This window comes from Podarcis liolepis, assembly GCF_965112155.1.
Source record: "Podarcis liolepis genome assembly, chromosome: 1".
NCBI lineage: Eukaryota > Metazoa > Chordata > Lepidosauria > Squamata > Lacertidae > Podarcis > Podarcis liolepis.
In genome coordinates this window covers 94,619,065-94,640,894 of record NC_139554.1, presented here as the reverse complement: position 1 = coordinate 94,640,894, position 21,830 = coordinate 94,619,065, and positions in this window count along the sequence as shown.

Below are 21,830 nucleotides of genomic sequence, written 5' to 3'. Positions count from 1 at the left end.
CGAGCGAGGTAGGAGTCCCATGATTCAGAGGCTGGCGCAAACGGCGGTAGAGGCACAAGTGAAGCCATGATTCCGATGCCGGCGTGAAGGGCGATGGATGGAACACAGTGCTCTAGCCAGAACAGTCAGCTCTGAATTGGTTCTGCCCAGTGATTTCGCTCAGTGATTTCGCTCTGTGATTCAGTTCAGTTCAGAGGCTGGCCACATCTGGCTGTGCTCTGATGTCCATCAATCCCATCCTCGTCGCCAGTGTTAAGTCGTGGGTTGACATAGCAGCCGGCACAGCGATTTCTTCAAGTAGCTCTTTATTATGGTAAGCTGGAATAGAACTGACTGCGAACAGCTCAGCCGGCCTGTATTTATAGGCAGCCGGCTGTCAACATTGTAACCACAACATCCCAGAGTTCCCGCCTAAAATAACTGCTGCGGACCTGAGTGAAAACTATCTACAGACCTGAGTGAAAACTATATACAGTATCCCCCTGTTGGCCCAGGGTGAAACTACACTACATAACACAGTGATTTTTAGAAAGTCATTAGTCTGCACCAGGCGTCCTATTGGGAAGACCCAGTTTTCTGAGTGCATGTTCTGGAAGTTGGGCAATAGGGGCAGTACAGGATTCCTACTGGTGTACCGACCTCCCCACTGCACCAAGGATTCCCTGCCCGAGCTGCTTCAGGTCGTGGTGGATATGCTCCTGGAGACACCTAGCTTGGTTTTCCTGGGGGATTTTAACATCCATGCCGACACGACCTTACAAGGGGCTGCTCGGGACTTCGTGGAAAGCATGGCCTCCATGGGGCTGTCCCTGAATAAGTTTGGCCCAACTCATAGCCGTGGACATGCCTTAGACTTGGTGTTCACCTCTATGGATGTTGGTGATCTGACACTAACTAAAAGCGAAACAAAAGAAGTGCCATGGTCACATCACTTCCTGGTGCAACTGGACTTCTCCGCAACCCTTCCCCTCTGCAGGGAGGTGGGACCGATTCGGATGGTCCGACCCTGCCACTTAATGGATCCAATTGGCTTCCAGAGAGTGGTAGGGGATGCTTTATCCCAAGTTGATGGCATTTCAGCTGATTCCCTGGTAGCACGCTGGAATGTGGAGTTAACCAGGGCTATTGACTGTCTGGCTCCGAAGCGCCCTCTCCGATTGCATGGAGCCCGGACAGCCCCGTGGTTTTCCCCGGAGCTGAGGGTGATGAAACAATCATTGAGACGGCTAGAGCGCCGGTGGTGGAAAACTCATTCTGAATCAGACCAGACACGGGTTAGAGCTCAACGTCGAGCCTACCAAGTGGCAATGGCGACGGCGAAGAGGGCCTTCTTCGCCGCCTCCATTGCATCTGCAGAAAACAGCAGCAGGAGACTTTTTCAGGTGGTTTGCAATCTATCGGAACCACCTGTACCACCGGGGCCTGGTAGGGACCCCAAGATCTCCTGCAATGCTTTTGCAAAGTTTTTTGCAGATAAAATCGCTCAGATTCAGAAGGAGGTAGACTCCACCGTGGGAGCAGGGCCAGGGCGGGAGAGTGCTAGAGTTCTGTCTGGTCCTGTTACATGGGATCAATTCCAATCTGTTACCTCTGAGGATGTGGACAGGCTGCTTGGACAAGTGAAACCGACCACCTGTCTCCTTGATCCTTGCCCATCCTGGCTGATAAAAGCGAGCCAGGAAGGGCTGGGTGATGGGCTCTGCGGGGTGGCGAATGCTTCCCTCTGTGAGGGAGCCTTCCCAGACCCGCTGAAAGAGGCGGTCATTAAACCGCTTCTTAAAAAAACATCTTTAGATCCGGCCAATTTGGCCAACTATCGCCCAGTCTCAAATCTGCCATTCTTGGGCAAGGTGATTGAGTGGGTGGTTGCTGAACAACTCCAAGCACGCCTGGAGGAAATGGACCATTTGGATCCCTTCCAATTCAGGCCTCACCATGGGACTGAAACTGCCTTGGTCGCGCTGGTTGGTGATCTCCGGCGGGCTAGGGACAAAGGTGAGAGCTGTTTCCTAGTTCTGCTGGATCTCTCAGCGGCCTTTGACACCATTGACCATAACATCCTTCTGGACCGTCTAGAGGGGCTGGGAGCTGGGGGCACTGCCATACAGTGGTTCCGCTCCTTCCTCCTGGGCCGTGTCCAGAAAGTGGTGGTGGGGGATGAGTGTTCAGACCCCTGGGCTCTCACTTGTGGGGTGCCTCAGGGTTCTGTCCTCTCCCCCATGCTTTTTAATATCTATATGAAGCCGCTTGGAGAGATCATCAGGGGGTTTGGACTGGGTGTTCATCAGTATGCAGATGACACCCAGCTCTACCTCTCTTTCAAATCAGAAACAGTGAAGGCGGTGAAGGTCCTGTGTGAGTGCCTGGAGGCGGTTGGAGGATGGATGGCGGCTAACAGATTGAGGTTGAATCCTGACAAGACAGAAGTACTGTTTTGGGGGGACAGGGAGCGGGTTGGTGTGGGGGATTCCCTGGTCTTGAATGGGGTAACTGTGCCCCTGAAGGACCAGGTACGCAGCCTGGGAGCCATTTTGGACTCACAGCTGTCCATGGAGGCGCAGGTTAACTCTGTGTCCAGGGCAGCTGTCTACCAGCTCCACCTGGTACGCAGGCTAAGACCCTACCTGCCCGCGAACTGTCTCGCCAGAGTGGTGCATGCTCTAGTTATCTCACGCTTGGACTACTGCAACACGCTCTACGTGGGGCTACCTTTGAAGGTGACCCAGAAACTGCAATTAATCCAGAATGCGGCAGCTAGACTGGTGACTGGGAGTGGCCGCCGGGACCACATAACACCGGTTCTGAGAGATCTGCATTGGCTCCCAGTACGTTTCCGAGAATGATTCAGTGTTGGTGCTGACCTTTAAAGCCCTAAACGGCCTCGGTCCTGTATACCTGAACGAGCGTCTCCACCCCCATCATTCAGCCTGGACACTGAGATCCAGTGCCGAGGGCCTTCTGGCGGTTCCCTCATTGCGAGAAGTGAGGCTACAGGGATCCAGACAGAGGGCCTTCTCGGTAGTGGCGCCCGCCCTGTGGAATGGCCTCCCATCAGATGTCAAAGAGATAAATAATTACCTGACATTCAGAAGACATCTTAAGGCAGCCCTGTTCAGGGAAGTTTTTAATATGTAACGCTGTACTGTTTTTAACACTGATTGGGAGCCTTCTCCCTGCTGTCCCTTCCCTTGCTTTAAAACAGGTCCGCGCGTGCCTTCCCCTCTGTCCCCGGAGATTGCGGGGCAGGCAACAGGGAGAAGCAATCTTCTCCCCGCCGCCCCTTGCTTTAAAACAGGTCCGGGGACAGAGGGGAAGGCGCGCGGCGCTTCCCCTCTGTCCCCGGACGGTCTCCATAGGAACGCATTGATTGATTTTCAATGCATTCCTATGGGAAACCGTGCTTCGCAAGACGAAAAACTCGCAAGAAGAAAAAACTTGTGGAACGAATTAATTTCGTCTTGCGAGGCATCACTGTAGTCAGCACCTTCAACTGATTAAAAAATTGCAATGTTAAGAACAATTTATAAAACAATATATTAAAAATGTAACCCAAAGGAATGATATAATTATTTGAAATACGTAAACTCACCAACTCATGTATACATTGCGTTTTTGAAAAGTACAGCCCACTTCTCAATTTTCATAAATGCACACCTTTGTGATGCCATGGAGAGCCTTCTGGTAGTCAGTGTAGACAATACTCAGCTAGTTGGGCTCTTTTTTGAGTTTTTTTCCTTATTTTTGCTTAGGAGAGAGAGGGCCTGTGACTGAGTGAGATTTCCTAGCTACAAGTAAGACGGGCGTCCTGAGTTTTGGCTTTTCTCTTTTTTAAATTTAAATGTATATTTCGTGTTTGTTGCAAACTGAAAAGTATAAATAATTGGGAAAAAGAAAGAAAGCTCCTGTCTGAAACCCTGGAGAGCAGTTGCCAATCAGCAAAGGCAATACTGGCCTAGATGGACCAATGATCTGACAAAGTATATGACAGCTGGTTATGTCATATATGTTCAGCTTTTGAATACTGACCAGAGATCGATATTTCACACCAACCTGAACAAATATAAATTAAAATTCAAAGATCATTACTCATCAGTACATATTTCAAGAATCATGCGCTTTCAGAATAAAAGGCAGAGACAATAGAGAAATGGTTGTTTCTTATGTGATTCTTGGATTCCTACCATATTTATTTATTTATTTATTTATTTATTATTTATTTATTTATTTATTTATTTATTTATTTATTTATTTATTATTTATTTATTTATTTATTTATTTATTTATTATTTATACCCCACCCATCTAGTGGGGTTTCCCCAGCCACTCTGGGCGGCTCCCAACAAAATATTAAAATACAATAGTCTGTCAAACATTAAAAGCTTCCCTAAGCAGGGCTGCCTTCAGATGTACAGAATAACAATTTTACTGTTCTGATTTACATAACTTCTACTTCTGGGGCAGGTTATAATTCATAAGGAGTGGAAACAATCTCAAAAAGTGTCATGATCGATATATTTACACACCCGGTGCTTCTTTTTTTAAGGGTTTGGCAGAAAATGGGTGGTTAGAAGCACGTTTTACAGTGGAGACACAGATTACTTTTGGATCCGTTTGAAATGAAGTTATTTTGATGTAAATAATAAAATAATAGAACATGATCTTGTAAAGAAGCTGGCCGTAGGATAAATGCATAAAAAAAGAAAGCATTTGAAGTTGAAAACAGCATTAAAAAACATTGTTCTGTCACATTCCGTTTGATTACAATAGGCCATCTTTCACTTGTGTTGCACAGCAATCAGGGGAAGGCATTGTGAAACTGCATGTACTGTATGTCAAATAAAATCCCATCTTATTGAATTTCACAGATAGGAATGAGATAATGATATTCAGAAATAGGTTTCATTCTAGGCGACTGACACCTGTTTTTAATAAGCTTGCCTATTCCAAGGTGACATCTCAGAGTAACATGGAGTTTTAAAAACATGGCATTTCTCTATAAGCAGATGTCACCTCAACTTATTAACATAACTGCATCCTCTTTGTTCTATAGGAGTGTCCCCTAGGACGGTATTTTTATTTCCTGAAAACACATCGCATTGGAGCTGCTTTTGAACTTCTCAACATTTTTCAATACCATGAACTATGGCATCTTTCTGGATATGCTGTCTAAATTGGGTGTGGGAGGCACTGCCTGGCAATAGTTCCACTCCTCCTTGGATAGGCAATTCCTGAAGGAGGCCTTTGCTCAACACCTCTACAGCTGTGCTATGGGGCTCCACACAGTTCTATTTTTTTACTCATGTTGTTCAGCATTTACGTGACTGGAAGGACAGATCCTGAAGCTGAGGCACCAATACTTTGGCCACCTCTTGAGAAGAGAAGACTCCCTGGAAAAAACCCTGATGTTGGGAAAGATGGAGGGCACAAGGAGAAGGGGACGACAGAGGACAAGATGGTTGGATACCAGCATGAGTTTGACCAAACTGCAGGAGGCAGTGGAAGACAGGAGTGCCTGGCGTGCTCTGGTCCATGAGGTCACGAAGAGTCGGACACGACTAAACGACTAAACAACAACAACCAGGAGTTCAGTCTGATTTGGTCTGAGGTGTCATCACCGTGAACACATTCAGATTTACCTCTTTTTCATCAGGTGGGACGCTATAGACATTGAGAAATCAGTGCTTGGATGGGATGAGGGTGAAAAACTTGGAACTCAATCCAGACAAGACAGTGGCAGGACCAGGTCTGAAAGGATCAGGTCTGAAATCTGGGTGCTTTTTTATCAGCGTTGTCGCAGACATTCAAGGAGCCTCTGTGGTTTGAAGCACCTTTTATCAGATTCATCTTTGGCGCCCTGATATTTAGACTGCTGCAATGTGTTAGAAATGGAATTGACTTTAAAAGAAATTCAGAAACTGAAGTAGGTTCAAAATGGGACCCATAAGCTTATTAACTGGGGCTGGTTGCTTTGGCCATTTTTCACTTCTGCTGTATCAACAACAGTGCCTCCCGGTTCCAGTATACAGTGGTACCTCGGGTTACAGACGCTCCAGGTTACAGACGCTTCAGGTTACAGACTCCGTGTAGTGGTTGGGAGTTACTCGTGCATAATCCTGCTCCGTTTGAGCATCGGATTGCCTGGTTAAACCCTCCGGACTGCGCAGCCCATCTTAGCGTGGCTGCTCTTAGTCACTCGTAGAATCTGTCTGTGGGCGTTTCTTAAAGCGTTGCCAACATAAGAGTTGTTTGACGCCCAATCGTTTCCGCCTTTCACTGCACGGGAGTCTCCTGCGCAGGGTGGGCGTGGGCAATGGGGTGCTTGGGCTCTCCTCGCTAACTTCCAATGAAGAGTCCTGGAGCCCCTGCACCTCCCTGTCCCGTTGCTCTCCCTGATCCCTGGTGTTACACTCATTCTCTTCCCCTTCTTCCCGGCTGAGTCTCCCTCTAGCGCTTGGACCTTCCCCTGCAGAATCAGAGACCCTCTCCTGCTCCCGTGCCTCTGATGGCAGTTCTCTGACACTCCGCTAACCCAGAAATAGTACCTTGGGTTAAGAACTTTGCTTCAGGATGAGAATAGAAATTGTGTGGTGGCAGCATGGCAGCAGCGGGAGGCCCCATTAGCTAAAGTGGTCCCTCAGGTTAAGAACTGTTTCAGGTTAAGAATGGACCTCCAGAATGAATTAAGTTCTTAACCTGAGGTACCACTGTACCATGCTATTTTTATTCTCAAAGATATAGGAGCAAGTTACCAGGTTTGTTTTGTTCTTCTTCTTGTTTTTATTATATATTTTGTGTATTTATCTTGTATTTTTATACTGTGAACTGCTCTGAGATCTTCGGATGAAGGGTGGCATACAAATTTAATGAATAAGCAAAAGCAAAATGTCACTTTCTCCTGTAAGTGTCTACCCAATCCTTAAGATCTACTTCAGAAGTCCTCTTCTAAGTGGCCCAGCCAAATGAAGTGAGGGACTTGTCTGGAGAGGCTCTTTTCAATAGGGACACCCTGACTATGAAATAGCATCCCCAAAGTGGTGCTTTCCCCACCTCCTGAAGTGGACTTGGCCTCATACCCTGACACAAATCTGATAGTCTCCCATGAGCTTCAGACTGAGAGATGTTGTTTTCCAAAGCATTGAATCATTGTCCAGATTGAATCTTCTGCTTAGTGCACACCTCTAATATGTACTGAAGCACTAGTATGTGCTCTCTTTAACCTTTGACATAACTCAAGTATGTGCTTTCTTTGACTTTTCCTTTGTATCATTGTAGGTCATTTCGGTGTGGTCACATAATATTCAGGAAATTACCCAAACACCCTTCCCTTTCTCTGTTTCCTATTGTATTCTTGGCCCAGTGCGCTACAACTCTACTGCACACATCTAAGGTGATTATTCTTATTTTCCTTTCTCTTTCAAAGCCTTGACAACACTCCTGGTGCCATGTCAGAATATAAATTGGGGGCTCAAAAAGCTTCACCTACCGCTATTGTTTAACTTAACAGCTGCCTGACAGCAAGCTCCTTCTCTAAGAGAAAGCAATTTCCTCTCTGCAGTTCAAGAACAATGGACACCAGTGGGGAGGGATCTGACATCTGATGACACTACCAGCCAAGAAAGTGGCTTCAAAGTCAATAATTTAACAATGGGAAAAATAAACATTTTAAACACCACAGTACAAATTGAGAGAACTTCCCCTCCCTGTCAGTCCAGGGCTTTCTTTGATAGGTGCTCTTTTTAAAGTAAGCCTTCAGCAAAGTGAAATGTGGACCCATCGTTTTGTAGTAACCCTGGTAAAACCTGAATGTACTATTTGAAAGAGCAGCACAGAATACGACTCAATTATTTCACAACAGGAATCTTTTAACGGTTGTATGAATGACTGCTTCTATTGAGTCAACCAGGTGGCATATTATTTTATTTCCTATATGTTTGTGTGTGTGAAAAATAAAAAGTTGCTCTCTCTGCTCTTTAATTCCTTTTTTGTGTTTCACAGAGTCCTGTGAATTTTGAAGCATAGCTGTATTTTGGTTTGCATTAGTTCAAAAAAAAAAGGTGGAAAATAGGTTGTTTCTCATTAAAATGAAAACAAAATGGCATTTCTCTTCTCTCACTGATTACAGGTCAGGCTTCATATTCTCAGAAATGTGGAGTGGCCATTTTTTCCTTGCCCCAGTGTCAGCACAGAACTGAACCCACGAGTGCGCCTTCATCTGAGGTTTTCAGAGATCTATGCACAGGGGTTGGGGGCTGCCAGAACCAGAGAGTCATGGATACTGTCAAATGCAGAGAAGTCTACCTCAGCCCCCTAGCTGTGATACATCTCCCTAATCTGACAGTTTTAGATTCAGTCAGTGTACTTGTGTGTGATCATTTATATTTCTTTGTTTTACTCCCTTCACCAGAATGTCTCCTCTGATGCAAAGAAGTGCTCCAAATGGTTTTTTTTTTATGCTACCCCATGCCTTCAATTGAAAATGCCAGATGTGAGGGTGGGAGGAAGAGGGAATAGCACACCTAAAAATCTGTTTTAGATCCCTGTAGCATATACTGTATCTCACAGTCTCAGATGCAAGCAGGTAGTAGTCATATTTATTTTGAAGTTTCTGGGAAGGCAGTATGGTAAGGTTCCTGTTTACCTGCATCGGAGGTCACATGTCTATGCTAGACCTCCTGTCCCCCAATCTAGCAGTCTCAAATACAGGATAGTTGTGAAAAAACTGCTACAGATTCCATGACTGACTGTAATTTTGGCAAAGAATGACAAATTAATCCCACACCCTTTGAAAACGGAACCAAGTAAAATTTGATGGTGTCCATCCCAATATTTGTAGTGATCAAATGCCACCTATTGATTTGTGCTGAGTTTCCAACATAATACACTAGCAGCTGAGAATTAGCAGGGACTGTACCAGAATCACAGTCCCTCAGCACCGACAGAGAGACAGAGAATCTGCCTCTGTTTCTAAGAAGCAGCTAGCTGCTTGGATTCCTGTTTCATTAAGGACCCAGATGCCACTAGTCATCCTCATGGTCCCTTGACCTGAGCTCCAGTTCTAGAATCCCCCAGTGTGGGCATGCAAGGATTGAATTCTTTTTGGCCATGGCATTTCTTATAATCTTCATATTACCATTGACAACCTTGGGTGTTGCTTGGTGCTTTTCTTAAAGCTCTGCTACTAAACTCACGAATCCTTTAGCAACGCATTTCATTTCATTTCAGGGTGCTTCTATCCTTCATGTTTATGGAGTGAAACCCTGTGGGGGAAATGATCTAAACATTCCTAAAAGATTCTGAAAGCACCAGTCTTTAAAAGAAAAATAAAGCCCTGGAACATTTTAGCAATTCAGCTTTGATACATAATATCTAGGGACTTGAGTCATGAAGTTTTAAATACACGTGCCATACTGTGTATAGGTTTCTACAGCCACATATTTTGCACTTTGAAAGATGCAATATAGGGACGCTATTCTGTATATGCATCTTTTGCTATGAAGATCACATGCTTTTCAAGCATTCCCACAAGACCTTCAGATGTGCAGAGCCATAAAACCCATGTTATAGTCTCCTCCAAAACCTCTCTGGTTCACAGGAAAGAGAAGGTGCTTCAAAATCAGTGCCATGATCTCTCTCCCACCCCTCTCCTACAAATTTCGAGGAATATTCCTTTCAAATCTTCATTCATTCAAATAACCCCATGGATTTTATAAAGCAGCAATAATATAACAACTTGCTTTAAAGGAGCAACATACACAAAGGAGGAGAAATACCGTATTTTTTGCTGTATAAGACTCACTTTTTTCCTCCTAAAAAGTAAGGGGAAATGTGTGTGTGTGTTATGGAGCGAATGCAGGTTGCGCAGCTATCCCAGAAGCCAGAACAGCAATAGGGATTGCTGCTTTCACTGTTTGCTGTTCTGGCTTCTGAGATTCAGAATATTTTTTTTCTTGTTTTCCTCCTCCAAAAACTAGGTGCATCTTGTGGTCTGGTGCGTCTTATAGAGTGAAAAATACGGTAATTCTGGGAGATGCAAGGAGTCTACCTTTACTTAGAGTTGTTATTGAATGTTGATGGTCTAATGCAGGGCAAACATCTGCAGTAAAGTTGAAAGAATTTCAATCAGTTAGAATTGGACACTTATCTGTGGGGAAATGAATTGTACAGACTCTGCTTTTAATTAATGTGTTTATGCTTGAACTCTGTTGCACCATACCATTATAGTAATCCACTTTATAATTTTTTGTGTGTGACATAGGCTAGCCATGAGCCTCCTTCTTCTAAAACAAATAGGTTTAATAAACAGTGCTGCTCATTTCCCAGTTTGCACATTTGAAATACAAGATGCAATATCAGAAGCACCGTCAACCAAAACAACATAAGATCAGACAGCAGAAAGATTTTAAATATTTTAGACTTCTTCTTGCTCAAATATCTTTAATGTTTTATTCAGGACTGGGAACCCAAGCCACCAAATTTATGAAGTTTTAATTTCTCTCCCCCCCTCACACCCCCACCATGAGAGAGAGAGTCAAACCCATGCTCATCTCTGCCAGAAGTCAATGGGACCTGGAAGTACTAAACCTCGGTTACATCATGCAATAATGGTATAAATTCGTAACTGGATACAGTTATAACTGGAATGGCAAAGGCATAGCGAAATAAAAAGTGTGAGAGAGAGATTAGAATTTGATTCTATTGTCAAGGCAAGGTAACTGTGTTAAGAACCTACTAGTCTTCAAGAAACTGGATGGGATCCAGTGTCCCCTTTTGGAACACAAGGGACTGAGATCCAACAGAGGCTCCTACTGGTGGAATATTTATTTATTTATTTATTTGTGGGTTGCCTTCTGCTCACATGTAGATAGTGTGGGTGATGGTGGGGAAAAACAGGTGGCACACAATATAGGATCGGAACAGGAGGCTTAGACTCACCCATGTGTTTTCCTATGAGCCTGGAAATGGCTATTGTTGACAATCACTGCAGGAGTTATGGCTATTTCATTCTTATACAGGTGTTGAACAAATGTATTTTAAACCTTGCCTGGCCAAAATTCCTTAAAAACGAAAATGGCTCCGTGATCTCCATTACTGTATTTTCTCCTGGGAACACAAATCAGACAAGGGCATATGTGTGTGTGTGTTTATTTTAAGTATATTTCTCTGTGGATTTGAACTCACATTGCTGAACTCCATAAAGCTCTACACCTTAAGGTTTAATCCCTGGCTAGTATGATTACGTACATAGTCTACATGTTCCTGAGTGGTGAGACATTATAGAAGTTAGTCCTCAGGATGAGACCCAGAATAGATGGTGCAGTTGTCATGTGATCATCAACCTAGCCAGGGTTTATCTTTAAGAAAAAGAATACAAATAGTAGCTGTGAGGAACCATTTCCTGTTAAGATTACGGTGCTTGGTGAGGTGAAGCATGTATACTGTTTCCTATCAAAAGCCATTCCACAAATGCTGTTTTCCTGGCATATTTCAGGAGTAAATGGCAGCTTGCAGGGAGGGATTCTCAGGAGGGAAAGGACTTGAGGGAAGAATCAGATTCTCCATCTGTATGTGCCATTGTCCCAATCCATGACTACTATTTCTTTTTCTTACCCTCACCTTGCCCACCCAAGAGCAGAGTGGCATCTATCCTAGGTCTTAGTTTCCTTTTGGATGCTGAAATCTATTGTGTCCTTGCAATATTTGGTTTATTTACAATTGTACAAACAAGGTGCTTTGGGATGCAAACAGATACTCTTAATACAAGCAGCCTGTATCATACTACCAGAGGGAAACTCTGAAGTTCTCGGGATTCCCCCAGGCCACATCCTTGGTTTTCAGCCAACTTCAGCTAGAAATTCCTAGCTCTCTCATTTTTTTTGTAAATTTGTAAAACAGGCACTCTCTCATGCACATACACTGCAGATTCATATATATCACTTCTGCAGGTGAATAATCCATTTAAAGAAGCCTCTCCTCACAATTAGCTCCCATTGGAGGAATCTGAACAGATTATCTCTTACTATTGCAAGCAATCGGTCTTTAAAAGGGTGGTCTGTCAGCAGCCATAACAATATTTGACCTTACTAAAAGGTAAATATGATTCTATGATTTAATGTTTCCTCCCAACATTTGTAATGGGGCTATATGAAGTATGTAATGTGGGCAGCTGCCAATATATTATTTTTAAAAATAATAATCCTAGGTTTATGAGACCCAAACGGGGGGCGGGGGAAGAGTACAAATCATGAGCTTTCACTGATTTGGCAAAGTATGACCCTGTGTTAGTATTTTCATACTTTCTTAGGCAATTGTAAGCACTTGAAAAAAATACGGCCTAGATCCTTTTCCACATGCAAATCCCATTTCTTTTCCTGTAATACTTATCCACCCACTCCCATACTGGCAATAAATCTGCGTAATTTTATGTGTGTAATGTATGCACATCCAGATGCTTGGTTCCGACTAGTGACAGCATTAGAGCTGGTGACAATCCTTATGCATCATCACTGTCTCCTTCTGCTTTCCCAACCAGTATCCCCAGGTGGAAATATGGAAAGGAGTGACAGACTGCGCTGTGCTAAGGGAAAGGAAGACTTCTTTCCCTCCGGCACAACTTGGCCTCATTCTCATTTCAAATTCTGGAAACGGGGGAGGACATGACATCAAGAGGAGCATTCCCCCTGTTACTTATATGCTCACGCCCAGGAAAGGTCTGTAGGTCAGTGGTAGAGCATCTGTTCTGGATTCAAAAGGTTCAGTCCTTGGCATCTCCAGGTAGGCTTGAGAATGTGCTCTCCCTAAAACCCTGCTGCTAGCTAGTGCTGACAGTACTGGACTAAATGAACCAATAGTTTCATTCAGTATAAGACAGCTTCCTTGGATGCTAGTTATTTCCTCTCATATATTTCAGGGAGTTGAGAAGAGGAGGAGGCTTAGAGGAGACTATCACCTGAGGGGGACATCTGTTGGTGCTTAAAGGTAAAGGTAAAGGGACCCCTGACCATTAGGTCCAGTCATGACTGACTCTGGAGTTGCGGCGCTCATCTCACTTTATTGGCCGAGGGAGCTGGCGTACAGCTTCTGGGTCATGTGGCCAGCATGACTAATCCGCTTCTGGCGAACCAGAGCAGCGCACGGAAATGCCGTTTACCTTCCCGCCGGAGCGGTACCTATTTATCTACTTGCACTTTGACGTACTTTCGAACTGTTAGGTGGACAAGAGCAGGGACCAAGCAACGGGAGCTCACCCCGGCGGGGATTCGAACCGCCGACCTTCTGATCGGCAAGGCCTAGGCTCTGTGGTTTAACCCACAGCGCCACCCGCATCCCATCTGTTGGTGCTTACACTGCGCCTAAAGTCAATCCCTGGTATCTCCAGTTTGAAAAAGATTCCCAGATTAAAGGGAAATGGATGAGGCCTTAGATAGCAACTGCCAATCAGGGAATTCATATTGTGAATTACACCATTGGTACATCTAGCTCACGGGTTGTCAACCTGGTCCCTACCACCCACTGGTGAGCGTTTCAGGATTCTAGATGGGCAGTAGGGGGTTTTATGGCACAAGCTGAATCCTCCTTCCATCGAGCACTGGTGGGCGGTAAGGAAAATTTACCATCAAGAAAGATGCATTAAAATGTTGACTACCCCGATCTAGCTCAATATTGTCAGTTCCATATGGAGAACAAGGACCACAGTTGCATCCCAGACATGGTTCTTATGTAATCTAGAAAAAAACTGTCCCATAATGTATGATATTTAATAAGGAATATATAAGTAAATCTTTAAATGAATAGAGGGAAAAATGAATGAGCAAGTGTATGCTGGTTGTATATAACATGAAAATATAAAAATGGGCCTCTGAATCAGTATCAGGAACTCCCAAGTTTTCTTCTTCTGTAGAACAATTTTGCTAGGGGTATGCATTCAGTATAGATGAATTCTGAATTCTGAATCCTGAATGGAAGTGAGATATTTTGAAGAGATTTGGTGGTTGTTTGAAGTGTAGCATTACAGGCATTCCTCTTCTTTAAAATATCAAAATTTAAAGACTGGTTGCATAAAACTGCCTGCACCTTTAGCATGAAATCTGCCAGTCTTCGACCATTCAGAACAAGCTGTTATGCCTGCGACTTTCATCTAAGTACAGCCATTTCCCCTTGTAAGTCAATGGGGAGACATATAAAGCTTCAGGTTTTCTGAAGTGAGATTCTAATTTGGACCCACATCCCCTGAATTGATCTGAGCTAAACCAACCCACTTTCTCAAGTGGGATCTGAACCAAATATTGTCCTCAGAGTACACCCCTAAAACTTATCATAGCCATTTTTTGCCATTATGCACAACACAAAAAGCGAACTTCCTAAAAACAATATATCTCCCTTCCCCTTAAAAAAAAATCCCTGAATAAAATTATTCACCAATAGCCAAAACTGTGGTAATGAGAAATGTGACGCACGGGAATATTTATGACATGCAAAGGCAGAATGTATGAACTTGAAGGAACTGATGCCTTAGGGGAAAGGAAAATCAGTCCACAGATCAAGGTGATAGCTGGGGACTTTGATATAATTTGAAACGCCCACATCACAGGATTCGAAATGCCCCAACATGAATAGCGATCAAAGTAAAAATTCTACCCATTTCAGCTTCAACTCATAACACAAACAGGCCATAAAGAATAAAAACATTGTCACTGGATACCATTATTTGCGTTGGCTTTTTGAAACTTAAGAAACTAATAAGAAAACAAGAAACAGTCCTTTTTTAAGTGAGTGGGGAGTGCAGGCAATATATTGAGGATGCTGTTTTCAGGAGTTCTTTTTTCAGATTATAGTGGGACAACAGCAGGTGGTGAGGTGATTTCATGAGAAGAACTGCTGACAGCCATTGCCTTTATATCAAAGGAGGAGGGGCATCCCTTCCCAACCCTTTAAGCACAGCTGGGAGGAAGAGATGGAGATTGATGCAGGTGCACAGTCGCTTATTGCATACCTGTCAACTGCTCTGGAAAAATAGGACATCCTGTTTTTGCTCACAAGAAGACAGCAGCCCAAATGACCACTGTGATCTTGTTTGATTACGGGCCTTACTTTTTCAAGCAGGCACCCAAAAACATGTGTTTTGGTGCACTATGCAAGATCACCACCCTGAAAAACTGCTTTTCTGAGACGGTGATCTTGCACAGCACCCCAAAATATGTAGTTTTGGATGCTGTGCCCAGAAAAAGCTCTTCTTGGGTGACTGCAATCTCGCATGAGTCACATAACTCATGTGGGAGGGGGGTCCCAAAAGATGTTGTCCTGGTTTGGGGCTGCTTCATATCTGAAGGTATGTTATTGAGCAGTTGTCCTGATGTAGACACAGACTGCTAATGCCACCAGGGCAGCCATTCAGCCACCAATTGTGCCCTTGCATGGAGCTGGCTGCGGCATCTCTGTTTGCTTCTGTTAGCACCTCACTGGATTTAAAGCATAGACAGGATTCCCTTTCCCCCTTGATTGCTATACAAAGGCCGTCAGTAGTTTCATCAAGCAAAGTGCTAACTGACCACTGCTGCAGAGGCAGTTTTAGGGTGGCGAGGCCAGTTTGGCTGCACTGGGCACCTCACTGCAGGGGACACCACAGAGGCAGGGGGCTGCCAATTTTTAGTGCCACACAGGGTGCCACTGAAATTTGAGAGCCCCAAATCCCCCACTGACTACTGTACTGGGCTTTGCATGTGGAATGTAATGCAAGGGTCAAAGGCCTGCACTGCATCAGACTCAATTGCATATTGCAAAATCACAATGTCACCTGAAAAGGACTTGCTATGGCTGTTTTATATACCTTACATAGAAACACACCTCTCTGCTCACTCTAAAGGGCTCTTGTTTTGTGTTTCTGAAATTGGAATCTGGATAGTATTAAGCTGATCTATGTCATGCATAGATATATTAACTGGGCGCAGGCGGCTGGTGAACACATGCTGAGCAGAGTGATTTCTGCCAATGCCATCCCTTGATTGCTTTATCTCTTCCACATGGCTCCAGGCAGTTTCACATCGAGACCTGCTCAGCATGAATGTCTCATTTGCCTCCAGACTTTTCTCTGGTCTTTCTTCCACAATATACTCTAACCAGTAGTAGTGGTATGATGACTGATACTTTGAAATCTCTCAATGCAACAGGAGTTAAGGCAGTCATAGGCAGTCCTTGCCCATTTTCCCCAACACCCAGATCTGTCATCTCCTCTTCCATGATGTGCTGTAATTGATCAGGGCTCCAACCTATACCACACAGCAAGCAGTAAGGGTGTGGGTCACATATGTAGGATGAGAATAGACATGTCTTATCTTCTGCTGGATCAGGATATTTAAAAGTAGATTAACAGATGTCTTTTTGAGGAGGTATTGGGCAATGTGGCTTCCATGTGCTATCCTGGGGGCCTCACTACTGCCCTCCCTCTCTGCTGCCATGGTGCTTGTTTGCTTGCTATTGTCAGCAGTGGTGACTGGTGCCCATTGGACTGATAAGGTAGAAGGCAAGGAGACCAAACAGCAGAGGCAACCAGAGCCAATGACAGATAGAGCCAAGTCATTACAATTTTGCACCCAAACTCCTCCCTGCTGGATTCTGCAAGGGCATCACTGACAGGAGGAGAAAGCTGACAGTCAGGGCCCTCTGCCTGGGTTGGTTGTAAGTAGGAAGGTAGGCAGTGGGGTCTGGCAAGGGCAGTCTGAGATTGGTGGGGTGGTGTTCCATGTGCCTTAGTCACCGCTGGTTTTCGGTGCTCTTCTTCCTCCCTCCCTGCCTAGAGAAGTGGGCAAGAGTGGGTGCCTGTTTGTGCTATGAAGCAGAGTGCTCCACCAACCATCTCTAATGCTCCAGTTGCCCTTTGGTTTCCATACGCCTTCACTATTCCACAGCTCCTTCACTATTCCACAGCTCCTTCACTATTCCTGAGCCCTCGGGGGCTTCATGCTGTTGAAGTTGGTGACGTTTACTGATGTTTTCCAGTGCGTTGCTGCTTCAGGCTCTCTGGCCAAATGTTGCAATATGTTGACACGATGAACATAACTCTCTGCTCTTTTTATTATACTCACCATTAAGGCAGCAATCCTTATCCCACTTAGTTGAAGTAAGCCTCGTGGAATTTAAGAGGACTGGCTTCTGAACAGACATGGTTAGGATTGCAGTCTAAGACTGCATGCACACCATACTGTAGTTAGAGTGCTGGGAACTGTAGCTCTGTGGGGGTGAACTACAGTTCCCAGGCTTCTTTGGGGGAAGCCATGCGCTTTAAGTGTACGGTGCATCTGGAGCCAAAGCTTCTTCAAGGTCACATCCATTAAGTCAGGCTTCCTCAACCTGGGACCTCCAGATGTTTTTGGCCTACAACTCCCATGATCCCTAGCTAGCAGGACCAGTGGTCAGGGATGATGGGAACTGTAGCCTCAAAACATCTGGAGGGCCAAGGCTGAGGAAGATTGCATTAAGTGCTTGCAGTCAGCCCTGCACAAATTACAGCACACCCAGCCACAGCCACACAGAAGAATTTATTTGCTTGCTTGCTTGCTTGCCTGCAACATTCTATATTGTGCATAAACAAAAAAAAATCTACAAAATTGAAGAGGACAGGAATATTCTCTTCCTTTGTAAGTACTTATCAGTACTGTATCTGGCAAGGTTTAAACCTGAGATACAAATTATGTTATATATGGCTAGTTATCCTAAGCACTCCCATCTTTGCTTGTACAGACTTGTCATTCCTAAAAACAGGCTTCTTCATCAGCAGCAGGGGCTGCAATGCTACCCTTCCTATCCTCCTATCCTTGGCCCTTCTGCCAAGTTCACTCTGCTTTGTCCTTCAGGGGCAGCCTGCAAAATGTGCCTTTTGCACTGCAAACAATGGGGAGAAAAGCTCATTGGAAAATTGTGCCAGATTGGAGATGCTGAGCATCGCCGGTGAGACCCTTTCCCAAAGCTCTTCACATAATGGCTGCCTGCGATTCGTGGCAATTGAAGTGTATGTCTCTCTGTGGGGGTCTTCTGAAATGGAAGAGGCGGCATAGCGCAGGGCAGGCAGGTGTGCTCCCAGGCAGCTCCTCCAGAGTACCTTAAACCTTGACGAGGCCTTCGGTGGAACAAAGACTCCCCGCTGGGTCTAATTTCATGGCCATTTTGAGATGTGAATTGCAAGTAGCATTATCAAATACACTTGTGTGATCTAAACTGCCATTTAAGACCAGGCCTCTATGGGTGGGTAGACGGTACATTAACCCACTGCCACCAGAAGAATCTCTGTGCTATCTCTTTGCAACGCGGTTCCTAGGGTAAGTCTCATTTCAAAAGCTGTGGGTTCATCTGTTCTGTAAGGTAAAGGGAGTTCACGTCACTTCACTTCACTCAGCAAGTGTTTTGAAGTAGGCAGGCATACTTAAACACATGGCTTAAAAGCTTCTTGTGTTTAAATGCAAAAGAGGAAAAAGAAACACATTTAGTGTTGAGCTGAAACTGGGTAGCTGGGCTGGTATACATTTTGATGAAGATTATTGTCTCTCAATATGTAATTTCTGATTTTTCTCACCCCTCCTTTTTTACAGTGTGCTGGGTGGAACATGTCCTCATTGCTAAGCCATTTTTGTTTCTTAGAATCCTCATTTTAAAAATACTAATTCACACAGTAAGTAAGAGTGGATACCGCATACAGTTGTATCCACAATTTATTTGACTAGCCAGGACAGGATACTGCTGCATATCCAAACTCACTTTCTGTTGTAAGTGCAGTGCAGATGGTCAATATCTTTTTGTGCATTCAAAAGTTGTCCAACCACACAGCATTGCAGACTGGAGGCGGGCAGTTGTTGTCCCAATCAGTGCTGTTTTTCTAGAAAAAGATGTGCTGGAACTTATCAGGAATGCCTCCCTTGTTTTCTTATAATGGCAACGGCATCCACCTGAGAGGTGATGGAACTGAGCTCTGGTGAGTTCTGGCTGAAAAAAAGCCCTGGCCCCCCTTTTCAAAAAGAAGGAAAAAGAAGACCCAGGTAACTACTTACTGTGAGCTTGACACTGATACCAGGAAAGCTTGTTTTCGTCTACTCCAGAGGCTAGGACCTGAATCAATGGATTCAATTTACAAGAAAGGAGATTCTGACTAAACATCAGGAAGAATTTTCTGCCCGTAAGAGCTGTTTGACAAGGATTCCACCCGGATGGTTCACCACTTATGCATTGCTGTTGCATCATTAGCATGCTTCGGAATGAACCCCCCACCCCAAAGCCTAGTGCGGACTGCCAAAGCAGTGTTTCTTGTTCAATCATTTAGCAGAAAATTGCTCATCATTGGCAAACAGGTGGACGAAGTTTGTACACTTCTCTGTGGGAGACAACCCAGAACAATTAGACTTTTGCTTGTCTGAAGACTATGAAGTCTTCTAAAAGAAGTGATTCCCTTTTCAGCACTAAATGGTTGGATTTCTTTCCTTATAAATGGGAAGATTGAAGAGGCATAAGATAATTATAGCTGGGTGTTGTTTTTCTCCCTTATTGTTCAGCTCTAGTGCCTATTGAGAATGTATCTTGGCGCAATTCAAGGAATTGAGTTAATCTATAAAACTGTATCAAGTTTGGGCTCCTGGTTATTTTCAGATGGCCTGACAAAATATGTCTCCTCAGTTTATGTTGAGGTCAGCCAAAGAACACTTACTAGCAGTCCCAAGGGGGACTATCTTTAGTTGACTTTTTCTATATCCTTGAACAGTAATTTCTGTTGATCCACATCTGCTGGAAGGTGGAGGGAGATGCCAGCGATGGATCCACCAACCCAGAACAAGTATTTGCACTCTATAAACCCAAGGACACTCCAGGATCCACACAGGGAAAACAATGTTGATGACCCTCTCTGTTTCAACATTCTGTAGTGAGACAAGGAGTGCCAACTGTGTCAATTGTAAGCACCCCCAGAAGATTCAGGAATCCATCTGGTTTCACTGGTCTCTGGGGTCAGACCATCTTCAGGGGTCCCCCACTCCTACAGGAGGAAGATACTGCCCCCAGTCCAAACATCACCAGGAAGTGGTCCACCCATGACAATGGAACTTATTAACTCCTCCAGTTACTGAACCACCACCAGTCTGTACTATATTCATATTTAAAGATAGGATATTCAACGTGATAATGTTCATATTTAAGGTCAGGGCATACAGTGTGATAGTCTTATTTAAGGGTGGTATACATGATATAATAGTATTTTTATTTAAATCTTTATATTTTAAGGTGGTGTATATATCTTTGAACAAACAAACAAGAACCCTAATTATGTGATATGATGCATATGCAGCAAGGGCATTTTGGCACTGGTTGCCTTTTAAAAAGCTAAATACAATTAGTAGTTATGATAATTGGCAAAGCAATCATCAACAATGCCAGAAGGCAAGGTTTGTCCTTAAAGGGCAAAACAAAAAACCCACCCCTGAGAAATAGACCTGAGAAAATTTGGATTGCAACTCAAATGAATGATAACAGAAAGAAAACACATCAAACCCTTGGAACAACAACAACAACAAAACGTATGTCACACCATTTTCCTGTTTCTTCTCAAACAGTATAAGGAAAGTTAATTCACATGTATCTAAGCAATCCCCAAAGAATGGAGGAGTGCTTTTCATAGAAGACTTAGATCTGGTCATTGTCAAAGGTAATTTTGCCAATGACTTTAGTAGGAATAGAAGAGGTTGTTAATAGTACAGCAAGTTTAAAAATAAATAAATTATCAGTGTCTTTGTCGGATGACAAAGGAATTGTCTATAAAAGTGTGCTTCATTAGATGTACAACATCAGATATGTCACCATTGCATACTTGACTTTGACATTTTAGCAATTATACCATCATGCTGGCTGTGTAAAACACTGTCCCGTGCTAAATGCAGCCAACTGTCCTATTGATTCTGATGTAAATACGGGCATGTCTGCCAGAGTTTGGCTTTCTTTATTTGTGTCTGATACATTCAATGGCTCATCTGTTTTTCTAAGATCCCAGATCCCAAATGGTAGATGCAAGATGCAAGGTATTATCTTTTTTAAAAAATAGTAGCTAGGCTGAAATGAAACATTAAAAAAGAGACAAGTGGGCTTAGGCATTAAGCTCTTTATTAATAATAAAATAATAAATGAAGATTCTGTTGCAATAATTTGAGAAATGGAGCACTGTCTGATCAAAAGAATCTTCCACTTTTTATTGTTGAAAAGTGATGGGGGAGGAGGGGAAATAATTATGGGTAATTTGATATGGTCTTGGAGAAAAAATAAAAATTACAAACAGAGATGAAGGAGGAATCCACTTTAAATGGTTTTATATACAGTATATGGATTTTGGCAGTTCTGACTCAGATTAAGATTTGCCACATTGGACCAATTCTTGTATCAGGCATCTGCTTAGGTCTGAGTTGCTTGTGTATTGTCTAATTACATGCAAATCGATAAAAAATATGTATATTATATGTATCATATGTAAAATTGTTTTATTATTTAGAAAAAATATAGAACAATTAATTTAAAAGGCATTTTAAGCTTGTGCCTGATAAAATTACTGGTAAAGCACACAGGAAATAATTATTAACAAAACAACAAAACAAATCCGTCATGTGCATATAGTTTAGTTATGTATATATTTTTAAAATGTTTAAATAAATGTACAAAAAAGACAAATTCTACCCAGTACTACTTTTCTGCTATATCAGTATTAATGTATATATGCATGTGTGTGTGTGTGTAGGTCTATATGGTTATAATAGTACAATATATATTAATACATATAATATACTAAAATTGTATTATTTGCAGAAACAGTAAAA